Genomic DNA, 12,144 nt, shown 5'->3' on the forward strand with positions numbered 1-12,144 from the left:
AGCTTAATAAACTCTCAGTAGGTTCACCTGACCACTGCTGTGAGCGCTCAACCAACCTCTCTTCACAGCCGAAAACTAGATTTTAAGCTCTTTCTCTTTCTGTCATTAACCTCATTGCTTTCAACTGGTCCTAACAGACTCTTTCTGGAGAAGAAAAAGATGGGGGGGGGGAGTAGATTGGCCAAGAGAGAAGATCAATCCAGTTCAGATCTCTTAACACAAGCATAGTGTAAGTACACACTAAGTCTGCAAACTGTTCATTTCTTGGGAGATATAATTACATCTCACCATTAACAGTTCATGCCATCAGTAACTAAACATGAGCCTAGCCTAGATGGGTTGTATCAATGCACAGAACAGAAACCCATAAAACACGCCAACTCATCAATAGTCTTATTTATAGGCATTGATACCTTCTATTTCTTAGGTTCACCGTGTAGAAGTGGTTGATGGTCATAAAGAAGCCATCGTTTCAGCCTGATATCTCTCCTGCATTACTGAACATTCTAGCTGAATGTCCCTCGAAATTAGCATTTTCCAAATTTTATATATTGCCTCACCCAAAGCATGTTCCCCTTTCTGTATTCTCCACTTTATTTAATGAGGACTATAAACCTGTTTCCCACAGGGGGAATATAAGAATGCTATCAAAACCATTTGTCTTTGTCACCCCATGTCTGATTGAAAGTTCCTTATCTGTTTGTTCCCATATAATTTGATAGCACCGAACTATCCCTTTGACTAAATCCCTGTTTTCCTTGCCCCTGTCTTAACATAAATGCTTTGGTTTCCTCTATATGACTGCAATACTCCCTCCTGTGTCCTTCTACCTCCAGTCTCTCTTCTTTTTTAATGTTTTATTTTTTATTTTTTGAGACAGGGAGAGACAGAGCATGAACGGGGGAGGGTCAGAGAGAGAGGGAGACACAGAATTGGAAACAAGCTCCAGGCTCTGAGCTGTCAGCACAGAGCCCGACACGGGGCTCGAACTCCCGGACCGCGAGATCATGACCTGAGCCGAAGTCGGCCGCTTAACCGACTGAGCCACCCAGGCACCCCTCCAGTCTCTCTTCTAAACCATGCCCGCTAGAAATACACTTCTAAAATGAACAGTTCAGGGCGCCTGGGTGGCTCAGTCGGTTAAGCATCCGACTTCAGCTCAGGTCATGATCTCACGGTCCGTGAGTTCGAGCCCCGCGTCGGGCTCTGTGCTGACAGCTCAGAGCCTGGAGCCCGTTTCAGATTCTGTGTCTCCCTCTCTCTCTGACCCTCCCCTGTTCATGCTGTCTCAAAAATAAATAAACGTTAAAAAAAAATTAAAATGAACAGTTCAGGGGGCACCTTAGTGGCTCATTCTGTTAAGCCTCCGACTCCTGATTTAGGCTCAGGTCATGATCTCACGGTTCCTGAGTTCCCCTGCTTTTGGGCTCTGCACTGACAGCATGGAGCCTGGAGCCTGCTGGGTATTCTGTCTCCCCCTCTGCCTGCCCCCTCCCCCTGCCTGCTCTCTTTCTCTCTAAGTAAATAAAAATAAACTCTAAGATAAGCCGTTGATAGCTGATACCATCACTGGCCTGCTATACCTCGTCAGCATCTCCCCTCCCCATTGCCTACAGGACACAAATCTTCATTCCTCTGCCTGGCATCCAGGACCTTACAGAATGTCACCCAGCTACACTCTCACCTTATTGGCTAACCTACAACCCCACCTCCACCTCCACGGGGATTCTCATGGGACCATGCCCTTTATCTCCTTTGCACCTTGGCATATGCCCTTCATTTGGGTAGCCACACCCTCATTCCTTCCTCCATTTTGTCTGCTGGCAACCCCTTCCTATCTCTTCAGACTCAGCTTCTCTCCGAAGCCTGCCCTGACTGCACAAGCAGGGCCGGGTGTTTTTGTTTTTGTGTTTAATATTTACTTATTTATTTTTGAGAGCGAGACAGACAGACAGAACATGAGTGGGGGAGGGGCGGAGAGAGAGGGAGACACGGAATCCGAAGCAGGCTCCAGGCCCTGTCTGGGCTGTCAGCACAGAGCCCGACGCGGGGCTCGAACTCACGAGCTGAGAGATCATGACCTGAGCTGAAGTCGGATGCCCGACTGCCTGAACCACTCAGGTGCCCCAGGGCCGGGTGTTTTTTGCTGGAAGAACACACGGTGCCTGGCCTCGACCTCTGAGTCAGCATTAACTACATTGTTTTCATGAGCTGTTATATGTCCGCCTCACCTGTTACTGTTTGAGCCCCTTAAGGTTAGGGCCACGTTCTGTTCATCTTCGCGTGTCACAAAGCAGGCAGTTACTGTTTGTATAATAGTCATCATTGGCAGAACTTCCAAACCTGCCACTGTATTCCTTTGGGTGCCTGGGGAGGGGAAGAAAAGGGAAGTCTCTGATATGAGAAGTTGGTCATGGGATAAGAGACAATAATCCCTCTAGGTTTGTTTGCTTGTTTGCAGAAAACCACGGTTTTCTGCAACTTGCATGCCAAATTCTGAATTTTGGTTATGTAGATAAATCCTGGTTCTACGTCTGCACTGAATTGCTTATAAAGAAGCACAATCTGGCAACAAAAAGTAATTTTAAAAAATAAACTCTAAAAAGAAATAGAAAAAAAGGAAAAAAGCTATTCTTTACTTGCATTTCTGGGTGAACTTTAAAGAGACTGATTTATAAGCCAGAAACACTTTTCGCATTCCCTCCTGCACGCTCCAGTTTTTGCCGCCTCGCAGCTGTCCCAGAGGCTCTCCTATGCCAGATCCCCAAACCCTTCTCCAATCTCTTGACGATATTGTTCCTGTCCCTCTGCCGCCCTCGCCATGCCTGCTAGTTCTTCACTATTTTGACTGACTTGCTTTCTCTGGCTAAGCCCTCCCTACTTTCCTGTCCATGTCCCAGCTTTGATGTCTCTCTATCCTTTCTTATTCTGTTGTAGCAGCCAGGAGCCATAAAGCGAACCTGCAAAGCCGCTGCTGGATTGCATCTGTGTGTGGCTGCAATGAAGAGGGGAGGGTGAAATGGAAAGAAAGTTCATACATTAATAAATCTTGTGCCAGTCAGATCTATGTGTCACAGGGTCATTGCCAAACCCCCTCCCCCCAAGACATCTGAGCCTACCCCAGCTGTTAGGAGTCAACAAGACTATATCATGTTTGGAGTAAAGAGAGTCGGGGCGGTGGGGGGGGGGGGCGGCGGGGGGAGGTGGACAGAATAGATTTTTCTTGAGAGAGAGCGGCTGCCCCTCACTAATGAAAAGTGGCCGTCTCTGTGTCATGGCCCAGGACAAAAGCTAGTAGGACAAGCGGTCTGCAGAGTAATGACCAAGGCTTCCTCTAGAGGGCAAAATGTTAGAGGCATGAATTCCCCTCTCCCTTTCCCCTGGGCAGGGCTAAGGAGGGGATTCAGTGCAAGAGTGTGACGCCCTCCAGATACTTCCCTGATATTGCCTGAAACGTCACCATTAAACCAATTTGGGTTGTTAACCCAAATGTACATGTGTGTGTGTTACAGGTATAAGGCCCTGGGGAGGTTGTCACTGATGAATGAGTTCAAGAAATTTGCTTTCCTAATATCCCATGAGAGAAGAAACACAAGTGTTGATGGGAAGGAAGGGGGTGGGTTCGGAGGCCAAGGGTGGCCAGGAGCTGGGAGCTGAGGAGGCTAACCATGAAGCATGAGGTCTTGCTAGAAGATACTAGGTATGGAGGGAGGCAGGAAGGAAGAAGGCAGGAGATGGGGAGGGAGGCAGAACCAGAGCTGGAAGTCAGTCAGCAAGCGGCCTGGATGTGGATGGAAACAGCAGGCACTTGGCCAGGCTGAAGAAGGCTGGATGCTCCCCGAGTGCACACTGCCTGCACTGTGTCTGCAGTCCTGGTCTTCCCAGAAGGAGGAAACGTTCCAGACCCTCCACCAGCAGGAGAGGGAGCTGGACCATTGACTGGGTTGATGAGACAGTCTAAACCAAATGCATTATTACCATAAGAACAGAAACAGCAATTGCCGCAAAATACAACTTGTTTCCTCTAAAAAGTCTCTGAAGCACCACACAGAAAATCAGGGACAACAGGAAGTGAGCAACAGGATCAAGAAGAGGGAGTCAGCAACAAAGTACGACAGAGGTTAGAGACCATGGAGTGCAGCAAAGCCTTGGGAGAACAACCCTTGAAAGGAATGTCAGTATTAAAGGACAGGAATCGGTGAGATTAACGTCACACAAGGAAACCATTTTGAAGTGTCTTGAAAGAAAAGCTGTACGCTGAGAACTCCAATCATTTGCAGGCAGGGCAGAAAGGCGAGACTTGATTTTTCTGCACCAAATATGTCAACCAGATAAGGTGATCTCTTTCTATAGCAAACAGGGTTGCAAAAGGCTGGAGAACAAAAGATGTTTGAAAGCCTCTTTGTGTCTTTGTTGATTTCCCCATTGTAAAGATACTTCATAGGTTTACTTACGACCTCGGTCTCCCCACCAGCTCTGTTTTTCTCCTAAGTTCTCACTTTGAATTTTCCTATGATAGAATTTCAGAGACAGAACCCCAGGCACTGAGGAAGGAACTATGGTGTTAAGGGCTAGGTGGTGACCCTGTCTCTCCCACCAGAGTCCACTTGAGTCTGATAAGTAGACTGAGTGCTGAGGACAAGGGCTGTGCTCTCTGCACCATTCAGCACCTTGCACAGGACTCGGCATGTCATGTTATGCTCAGTACACGTTTGTTGACTTTAACTGAATCTAAACAATGAGGCCCTGTGGGAGAAAGTTATGAGTACTGCTGACCACTTTGAAAACACAAGCACATATTTTTTACAAAATTCTAGGAATGAGCAAACCACCCTGGCTGCTTAATATATTACCCAAAATGTCCTTGAGAATCAGAAAATCAGAAAAAAAGGAAAAGGTGATACTGAAGTTAAAAAAAGACAGACCCTGGGCTCGGTCAGTTAAGCCTCCGACTTCGGCTCATGTCATGATCTCACGGTTCCTGAGTTCGAGCCCCATTCATGAAGCCTGCTTCAGATCCTCTGTTTCCATCTCTCTCTGCCCCTCCCTCCCTCTCTCTCTCTTTCTCTCTCTCAAAAATATTTTTTTTTAAAGGACAGACCCTGAAGTTACCAGCTGACTAATGTTAATATTAAACTAGTATGAAAATCCATTATTTGCTCAGATGACAGTGGAGTCCCACTCTATGTAGAAAGCTCCTAAAAGTTTTATCATTGATTACTCTCCTTGCAAATCTGCACACTTGGATGGTGCATCTTCAGTAACGCAAAACATTTTCTATAACTTCCTGTGAAATGTTACAAAAATGGTATCAGTTCCGTTAGTAAGAAGGTATTCAACGTTCTTTCGTTTGTATTGTTATGCCCAGAATTCGTGATCCCCAAAGACCACCAGGGAGCCGAGTCCGATGCAAAAGCAAAGAGACTTTATTCCAGCTAGCTCGAGCTCAATCCCCTACCTACACCGACACAGCAAAGAGATACCGGAGAGAGAAAGCGCGGGTTTCAAAAGCACAAAGGTTTTATAGGGATAATGGCCTTAGCCGACTGGCTGGGGAAGGGTCGTGGCCTCAGCCTATTGGCTGGGGAAGGATAGAACAATGGCTGCCAAGGTGTGGTCCCAGATCAGCAATTATCAGCGTCACCTGGAACTTGTTAAAAATGCAAATGTTGGGCCGGGGGTCACAGACCCACTGAATCAGAAACTCTGGGGGTGGGGCTCAGCAATCTATGTTTGAACAAGTCTTCCAGGAGATTCTGATGCACCTGAAGTTTAAGAACCACTGTGTCTGAGGATCTGTAACATGTTTGGCCTCAGTGTATACAGAACGTTTCTCACTGGTCACCTATTAACCATTGGCTGTCAGCCTTGCTGTGCTATATAAATACCTAGCACCAAACACCATCCCCATAGACTCTGATTTAATTGGGGAGGGGAAAAATGCGCCCAGGTCATTCTAAGCCTGGACAGGGTTGAGGGCTCCTGCCTCTGGCCCCTACCTGAGAGAAGCCCTCGCTCTTCTACTCACACTTTCCACGCCTCTCACACTCCCCTTCCTCCCACCTTAGACTTCGGAAGAATGCATCAATCGGTAGCCTGCTTTCTTAGAAAACATAAGTTACTCATGGGGAGGAGGCGTGGTCTGAGGTTTGAGCGGGAACTTCTTTCTGTGGCCATGTCAGGGACATAGTCACTAGTCGGCCGGCCTAGGTCTGCTCTTTCAGTATGATTACACAGGGAAATTTCAACAGAGAAGAATTGTGTGGTGTATAGTAAATTTGGATATCTCAAATTATTGACTTGGCAAAAATAAACAATATGATTCCTCAGGAAATTACTATTTTTACTTGTGAAGTTTTCTCAAAGAAAATGACTGGGTTAGGTGGATCCTTCCTCCTTCACAAATCACCTCTTGCTTATCCTGGCTATTGCTCTTATCACACTTTATTGTCATTGTGTGTTTCTCCTTCTCTATCATCTACCGTATGTGGAATTCTAGAATACCCAGGTAATGTCTTACTCGGTGCTATATCTCTAGTACCCTCTGCAATGCTTAGTGCACAGGACGTTGTAGGTGTGCAATAAATATTTGTCGCATGTATGAATAAAGGCAGAAGCATGCCAAGTAAAGGACACAGATTAATTTTAGGAGGAAGATTATGAGCCAAACATTTGTGGATTTATTTGCAATTTTTAAAAAAATTAATAAAGTCCTATAGTATCTTGTTGGTAGGCAAGTTTGTCACTATTTATACCTTGTCCTTTATGGCTTTGTTTTCACACAAAAAGAATGGGTTACTCGCTCAAAATCAGTTGTCATCGCATCCTTCCCAGCTCAAAATACCAGAATTCACCCAGCCCACAGCCAAGTCATTTGTTTGCTACTAAAATATCTGGGTACATTCCTAACTCCCCAACCTCACATTTTCACATTTAGAAAGTAGGTAGATTTATACTAAAAATTAATGGCATAAATATGACTAAGAAAACTCCACCAATACCCAATAAATACACTTGGCACTCTAACATAAGACTGCATTCCCCATGTTCTAAGGATTATATATGTATATCCGTGGTTTGATATCTGCAGAAAGTGAAAGAAATAATCTCAAACAATATACACAAGAGGGGAAAAAAAAACATTGTATGTGCGCATAGCTAAGGGGACCCCACTAGAGAAAAATAAGATTCCAAGAAAGAAGTGAAAGTGTTACAGTAATGAATATATTTGCTTAATTTTTTAGTGAGACAGACTCCCACTTTATTCTGGAACAATAGCCTAAGGAGAATCTTCAAAGCCCCACCATTTATGACAATCATCAGATGAGAAAAATCAAAACACCTCTCTACCCCTACATTTCTAGGAAGATAACTAGGTGCTTACTTTGATTAGCCAGGGTCTTGATGGTGCCTGGTACCCAGTATCTACTCACTAAATCTTTGTTAAGTGAACTTTACAAGAATGACAGAAACTCACTATTCATATTTCTAATATATACAAATGATGAGGTTTAGTACTGATGAGAGCTAAAGCTGTTGGTTCTGGTACAGATTCTGAATGGGTGTAGCTCATTACCGAAAGGAATTACAACGAAGACTTCTGTGTGTAGATTTCGTGTGTAAGTATGGCACGAAGTGTGGCACTAAGTCATGTCTTCTCACAGGCTGTAACAACCAGCTTGTCTCCTCCACTCCAAGGGCCATTGCTTCAGAGCATAACAGACTAGTTTTCTCCCAATTCATATCTGGGAAGGTGTTAATTTATCACGCACCTTCTAGGGCTGGTAGAGGATAGATTTGGGTTTACGCACTCTAGATTTGGGTTTAGATGTTCCCGAGGCTGCCTTCTTCTTATGATCAGTCAGTTGGGATAAGGCATGAACATGAGCTCCCCAGTTGGTGCCGGGGGTGGGGGGGGGGGGGTGGTCCAGGACAAGTGTTTTGTTTCCTGCTTGCTCTGTTCTCTTCTGACTATGGGTAACCAGAGGTCAACAATCTCTTTAGCCTCTTAAGTGCCACGGAGGACAAGAAATTGCCACATGTGCCCTTGCCAGATTTCAGGAAGAAACAGAGGAGGGGGAAATAAAGGGGAAGCTAGGAGGGAAGTGTTTATTTTTCTCGCAAAAACCATTTTTAAACAAGACCTCAGAAAACAGAACTCAATGGAGAGCCAGATAAACAGAAAACAATTTAATTTACTTTTAAGAAGGAGAGATGTGAAACCTTGGTTTTAAAATTTCAGGACAGCACTAGCAACAACTCAAAGGAATAGCAAACCAAAGGAGGAGACAGGACTAAGAGGCAACTGTGTTTCTTGCAAAGCTCCCAGAGGCAAATTCTAATTCACTGAGTAGCAGTGCTCTTTCTTTTTTTTTTTGGGGGGGGGGCAGAGGGGATAAGAGTTTAGTTTTAAAAAGGTGGAGATGTTACTGGAATTGGGCATTTAAAAACATTTATTTTTTATCTAAAATTGGGTATCATTTATACATTCAATTACAAAAGTATTTCTTGAAAGGTTGCTAAGTGCCAGCAGGAAACAAAATAGACTAAGTCTCTTATCTCATGAAGTTTATACGATAGTGGGAGAATAAAAAATAAAACATAGTAGGGGCGCCTGGGTGGCTCAGTCAGTTGAGCTTCCGACTTCGGCTCAGGTCATGATCTCACGGTTCGTGGGTTCGAGCCCTGCGTCGGGCTCTGTGCTGACAGCTCAGAGCCTGGAGCTTGTTTCGGACTCTGTGTCTCCCTCTCTCTCTGACCCTCCCCCACTCATGCTCTGTCTCTCTCTGTCTCAAAAATAAATAAACATTAAAAAAAATTAAAAAAAATAAAATAAAACATAGTTGACCCTTGAACAACACGGGTTTAAACTTCACGTGTCCACTTACACGTGGGTTTTTTTTTTCCCCATACAGTACAGTACTACAAGTATAGTTCTTCTTCCTTACAATTTTCTTGGCATTTTTTTTAGTTCATTTTATTGCAAAAAAAAAAGTATATAATACATATAACATACAAAATGTGTGTTAATCAACTGTTTATGTTATGGTAAGCCTTCCAGTCCATAGTAGGCTATTAGTAAAGTTTGGGGGGAGTCAAGAGTTATGTGTGGATTTTTTATTGTGTGGGGTATCAGTGCTCCTAACTCCTGTCTTGTTCAGGGTCAATGTGGTTAATACACAAATATATGTCAGGTAGCGTTAAGTCCTATGAAGAAACATAAAACAGAGTAAAGGGGAATGGAGTGGCAGGATTGCATACAATACTTTAAGTAAGAAGGTTGCTATCCCCTGATTTCTACATCCCCTCCACACCCCCCCCCCCCCCGCCATTTCAATTCATCCTCCACCCTTCTTTGCTTTGTGTTGCACTCAGTGGTATCTCTACTACATCTGAGATGTCCCCCAGTTATTACTGGCTCCTGGTATGCACACCCTTGTGTGGTCTCCTCTCACATTGACTCAGAACTGCTCTACTCAGCTGAAGTGACCCAAGGAATTTTCAAGGCTAGGTCACAAAAGGGCATTGTAGCTTCCACCCTGGTCTCTTGGATCACTCCCTTGGGGGAAGCCAAATGCCATGTTGTGAAGATGCTCAAGCGGCCCTGTGGAGAGGCCCACATGCGGAGGATCTTAGGTCTCCTGCTGACAACCAATAACAATTCACCAGCCGTGTAAGTGAGCCACCTTGGATATGGATCCTTCATCCCACATGAGCCTTCGAATAATTGATGTCTTAACTGCAATTTCACATGAGGGTTGGGACTGGAAACACGAAGATAAGCTGCTTCCAAGTTCCCCACTCAAAGAAAGAGATAACAAATGTTTATTGTTTCAAGCCAGTGTATTTTGGGGCTATTTGTTGTGCAACCATTGATAACTTCTATAGTACCCAATACTACATTACCTGATAACTTCTATAGTACCCAATACTACATTACCTGGACTCTCTTGGACTCTGGTTTCCAGCTCTGTTTGGCCAATCCACAGAAAGTGAGGTCAGTGGCTTAGGCCTCAGCATTCTGTTCTGGGCAGCCCCACGGGACTCCAGGATGCAGATCCCTTTGTGCGCCTACAATATTATTTTTTCCCTTTGCCCCCTTAAGACTAGCTGTGGCATTCAATCTCGCTGTTGGCTTCCTTATTCCTGCACACAGCAAACAAGTCCTTTCATCTCCTAAAACTTGTGTGACTTTCGTTTCCAATGAAAGACCCAGGCTGATCAAAAGGCTTCCATGAACCACGGGAATCTACCCCCCAAAACCAAGAGCACACTTTACACACTGTATGTTAGCCAATTTGACAATAAATTATATTAAAAAATAAACAAACAAAAAAGGGTTCCTGTAGGAGAGCCTATTTAGAGACTTGAAGAAAGAGAGGAAAGGAGCCCTCCTAACATGGGGGGCAGGGGGAAAGAATATCAAGGCAGGTGCAAAGACCAAAGAAGAATCCTGGATGTGTTCAAAGAATGACAAGGTCAGCATAAGAGAATAGAGTGCACACACAGGGAAGTGTTAGGGTATGAGGATGGAGGGGTAGGCTGGGGCCACAGCAGGCCACGGCTGCATTTTGAGTGTTGTGCACAGCCATGGGGTGGGTGGGGAGCGGTCTCAATGCGGGCATGGCATGACCTAACTTGCCTTGTGTGACCAGGATGGGAACCAGAAGACCAGTCAAGAGGCTCTTTTAGAATTTAGAAAGATGATGACAGCTTGGGTATGATGGATAAAAAGGTGGAGAGAAGAGACTGCATTCAGGACTTGTTTTGAAACCAGACCTGTAAGAATTAGCTGCTAAAGTGAATGTGAGAGAAGTATGGATAAGGAAGACTCTCAGTTGAATGATGAATGTTGGAGCCATTTACTGAGATGAACACAGGGAGCAGAGGAGGGCAGTTTGCAGGAAGGAGGGGTAGAAATCAAGAGTTGGATCATTTCATCTTCAGAAGAGGAAAAGAGTAACAAACACTCTGCTGTTAGAAAGGAAGATGAGAGGTTTTGGGTTTTTTTTCCCTCATTTTACAAACCAGAGGATCTACCTTTGCAGAGGCACTTTCCTATCTCCCTATTAGGATACTGCCATTAGAAAACTTTTAAAAATCAAGTAGGGCATTCTCAAGTTTAGCTATAAAGATGATCAAATCTGGCTCCCCACAGGTCAGACTAAATAAATCCAGGAGCCAAGTCTGTTCCGGGGGACCAGAGTCCCTGTAGTTTGTTATAAAACATGATCTGCCTATCAGCTGGGGATTCTAATTATCAAGCCTGTAAAAGATAATCTCACTGGTTAACCTCACATGACTTTCTTTAAAAAAAAAAAAAAAATTTGAAATATGACTACCCTCAGCTCCAGAAGCAGATGTGGCAGGAAACAAGACTTAACAGACACTTCCGTTTTTCTTGGGACAGCACCCTTTGCTCCACTTCTGCAGTTCAGGGTTCTTACCATAAAAGTAGAACTGTGCCCCAACCCAAACAAGACACTCCCCCTCCTTACACCTCAGTTACCTGCCTTTCCTTTGCAGACCTGAAACTTGAGAGAGAATCGGGCAATTCAGTGTGGAGCTTGTGCTTAGGGACTTCCCTGAACAGACCTGCTAGACCAAGTCAACACCCTGTGCTCTGAGGGGAGAAGGCAACGCCCTTTATCTCCTTGTAATGTTTGCCACCTGCTCACTGGCACCCTCCTCTACTACAAAGAGCTTTGTGATGCCGGAGCATGGTTGTCCTAACGCCAACTGGCATTTTGTTGTTGTTGTCGTTGTTGTTGTTGTTGTTCTTGTGTTCATAATGACCTCTTTCTAAAAATTCTGTAGGCTTCCTGGAAGGGACACCAGCCTACTGTGATAAAATGGACTTCTCCCTGCCCCCCTCCCCACCTCTGGTTACCATGGCAACTCTGAATGACTGATTTCCTGGTTGCCATGTAAATGCAGTGGGATCCCAGCCACTGCACCACACAAAGACGTCAGTAAGACTAGTGAGAACACAAAAATCATATTTAAAAAGACAAAGCGTTTCATTTCAAGGCTTTTTCTCACACAAAGGAGGAGGAAAGGAACCAACTATGATTAGAAATCGTGCTCTTCCCCCTCCCCCCTCCCCCGAGGCAGGAGTGTGTCCCTCCTTCACTGGAGGGAAGA

Source organism: Puma concolor, chromosome B3 (genome assembly GCF_028749965.1).
Source record: "Puma concolor isolate L17-30 chromosome B3, mPumCon1.1.hap2, whole genome shotgun sequence".
Classification (NCBI taxonomy): Eukaryota; Metazoa; Chordata; class Mammalia; order Carnivora; family Felidae; genus Puma; species Puma concolor.